Genomic DNA, 3,385 nt, shown 5'->3' with positions numbered 1-3,385 from the left:
GGGAAGCTCAAAGACAACAGAGGAGACCAACACAAGGGCACTTGAGGAATTTGAAGTCTTTGATATCTACAGCTACAGCAAACATTATACATAGCCCAACTCCTAGCCATATTGACATAAAGCCTCACATTAATAAAGGCTTATTTCCTCACTTTCTATTCTCTGATACATTGTGCCTGCTCTTAATACAAATTATAAGACAAGCTAAAAGGGAAAGAAAGAAAAGGAAGGAAGGAAAGAAGGAAGTAAGAAAGGAAGGAAGGAAGGAAGGAAGGAAGGAAGGAAGGAAGGAAGGAAGGAAGCAAGGGAGGGAGGGAGAGAGGGAATGAAGGAGGGAGGGAGGGAGGGAGGGAAGGAAGGAAGGAAGGAGGGAGGGAGGGAGGAAATCCAAAAACTAATATAAAGCACAATCTGAGGAGACAAGTATCAGGATAAAACTCAGATGTAATATAGCCACTGGAATTATCAAAGAGAGATTTTTTTATACAGATTTATGGAGTACAGGTGTAGATTTGTTACATGGATATATTGCATAGTGGAGAAGTTTGAGTTTTTAGTGTAACCATCACCCAAATAGTGTACATTTTACCTATTAGGTATTTTCTCATCCCTCACCACACTCCTGCCTTTCTAGGTCTCCATGGAATACCACTCAAGCATAAAAAAGAATAAAATCATGTCTTTTATAGCAACATGGATGGAACTGAAGGTCATTATCTAAAGTGAAATAACTCAGAAATAGAAAGTCAAATACCGCATGTTCTCTTTTATAAGTGGGAGCTAAATAATGTATACACATAGACACACAGAGTGGAATAGAAAAGAATTTAAAATACCTATGATTAATATGTTAAAGGCTTTAATGCGAAATGTACACAATGTGCAAAAACAAACACAATCAAGTAATCAAGTAACATAGCAGAAAGATAAAAATTCTAATGAATCAAAAGAAAATGGTAGAAATTCTATCCCACATTAATTGGGGGTAGCTCCTGAGATGTTTGCTCATTTTTTTCTTTTTTTTTTTTTTGATGTAACAGAAATAAATAATGTCTTTGATAGGCTTATCAGAAGACTGGACATGGCCAAGAAAAGAAAAAACAAAAACGAAACACCACTGAGCTTGAAGACATGTCAGTAGAAGTTTCCCAAAGCAAAATGTAAAGAGAAAAAAGATGGGAGGTGGTTGTCAGATGCTAGTGGGAGGGACTCCATTACCTTAGAGAGCTGGAGTGGTCTGGACTTCCAGGCGTGGTGGGCCAGAGGCACCTCTCCTGCAACCTCTCAGTGTCTCTCTGGCAGGGTTCGGCCCAAGGTGGATTGACACAGCCTTTGGTGGATTTTAAACAACCTAAACATTAAGCAATACACCTTCCTCAAATCTTTGGGAATTTCAGAATGACTGACACTTCCAAAGCTGTTCCAACTTTTGAAGAGATGTTTGCTAGTAGATTCACAGAAGGTGACAGGGAGTATCAGCAATACCTGAAATGCCCTCCTGAGTCCCCTCTAATTGTTGAGGAATGGAATAGCAGAGCTGCTGGGAACCAAAGAAATAGAGGCAATCAGTTGCAAGATAACAGACAGTTCAGAGGCAGGGATAGCAGCCAGGGATGGCCAACTGACAATTGATCCAATCAGTGGCATGGATGATTGTGGGGGTAACATTACCCATAACACAGACAAGAACCTTACTATCCCCACCAATATTGACACTATGGTTACAACCAGCAGCCTCCTTATGGTTACTACTGATAGAAATGTCAGCAGCTTTTAGTAAAACCATTTACTTTGCTACCGTGACAAAAATTTGGGTGTCTTCTGTTGGTCATAGTCTTACATCTGATTTTAGAGACTAGATTATTGATGTTTTAGAACTTGAGATTTTTTTTAAATAGATCTTACTTGTGAGATGCAATGGTTGCTGGGAATACCTAAAATTATATTGCTTGACTTGTACCTCAGAGTCTTCTTTTTTTCATGACTTTATAGTGCTTTGAGTTTGGTATAATTTTCTTATTTGACCTCTGGGAGTTCTTTGTTTTACACAGAAGTAAAAAAAATTAATAGAAAATGCTTGCTTTTACTTTGTAAGGTAGGGGAGTATCCATATGCTTACATGTGCTCATCTCTAAAATTCTGCAAGTTAATAGAATCAGCTCATGAATGCACAGCTATACTTACTTGTGATATATTATACATAACATCAGCAGTTGAAGGGTAAAACAGTTTTTAATTTTGAGGTTTTTTTTGCTTTTGTTAGGTGACTACGGTACTGTGTGATTCCTTATTCTATAGATATGAGGTAGCTCCACATTTATTTTGGTCTCTTTTTACAAGGAAACCCATAATAAAGCTGTAAAATAAGGAGAGGACAGAAAAAGAATGGGGAAAAAAGAAAATATCAGAAAAAAATCAAAAAAATATCAAAACTGTGATAATGTCAAAGGTATAATAGATACATAATTAGAATACAAGAAGAGGAAGAAAGAGAAAACAGAAAAATATTTGCTGTAATAATGACAGAGAATTTTTCAAAATTAATGAGAATACCAAACCATAGTTCCAGGAGACTGGGAGAACACCAAGCAGAATAAACACCAAAAAAAAACAACATGTAGACATATTATTTTTAAACTTCAGAAAAACAAAAGCAAAGAAAAAGTATTAAAAGAAGCCAGAAAAGAGGGCACCTGACCTATAGAAGACCAAGAACAAGAATTACAGTGGACTTCTTATCAGAAACCATGCAAGCAAGAAGAGAGTGGAGTGAGGTACTTACGTGTTGAGAAACAAAAACCACCCACTGAGATTTCTATACCCAGTGAACTTCTTCAAAAAGGAAAAAGAAAGACTATTTTGTTTTTTGAGACAGAGTCTCGCTCTGACGCCCAGGCTGGAGTGCAGTGGCGCAATCTCGGCTCACTGCAAGCTCTGCCTCCCGGGTTGACGCCATTCTCCTGCCTCAGCCTCTCCGAGTAGCTGGGACTACAGGCACCCACTACGCCCGGCTAATTTTTTGTGTTTTTAGTAGAGATGGGGTTTCACCGTGTTAGCCAGGATGGTCTCGATCTCCTGACCTCGTGATCCACCTGCCTCGGCCTCCCAAAGTGCTGGGATTACAGGAATGAGCCACCGCGCCAGGCCAAGAAAGACTTTCTTAAACAAACAAATCCAACTCAAATCAGCAGTGGGCCCTGCAAGAAATGTTAAAAGTTCTTCAGGGAAAAGAAAAATGATATAGATCAGAAACTCAGGTTTACAAAAAGAAAAGAACCTTGAGGAAGAGTGAATAAACGTAAAATAGAGTCTTCAGTTTTTCTTATTCTTAATAGATCTAAAAGGTAACTCTTTGTTTAGAGTAATAATAGTAATAAGGTATTGA

At 38.2% G+C, this 3,385-nt stretch overlaps 1 pseudogene; it reads left to right on the top strand.

Annotated features, from left to right (window-relative positions):
- Nucleotides 1-1,347: 1,347 nt before the first annotated feature.
- Nucleotides 1,348-1,755, top strand: LOC129458542 (RNA guanine-N7 methyltransferase-activating subunit-like protein; annotated as a pseudogene).
- Nucleotides 1,756-3,385: the final 1,630 nt, after the last annotated feature.

The sequence above is a fragment of the Symphalangus syndactylus genome, chromosome 19 (genome assembly GCF_028878055.3).
Source record: "Symphalangus syndactylus isolate Jambi chromosome 19, NHGRI_mSymSyn1-v2.1_pri, whole genome shotgun sequence".
Lineage (NCBI taxonomy): Eukaryota > Metazoa > Chordata > Mammalia > Primates > Hylobatidae > Symphalangus > Symphalangus syndactylus.
This window is presented reverse-complemented; position numbering and strand designations above follow the sequence as displayed.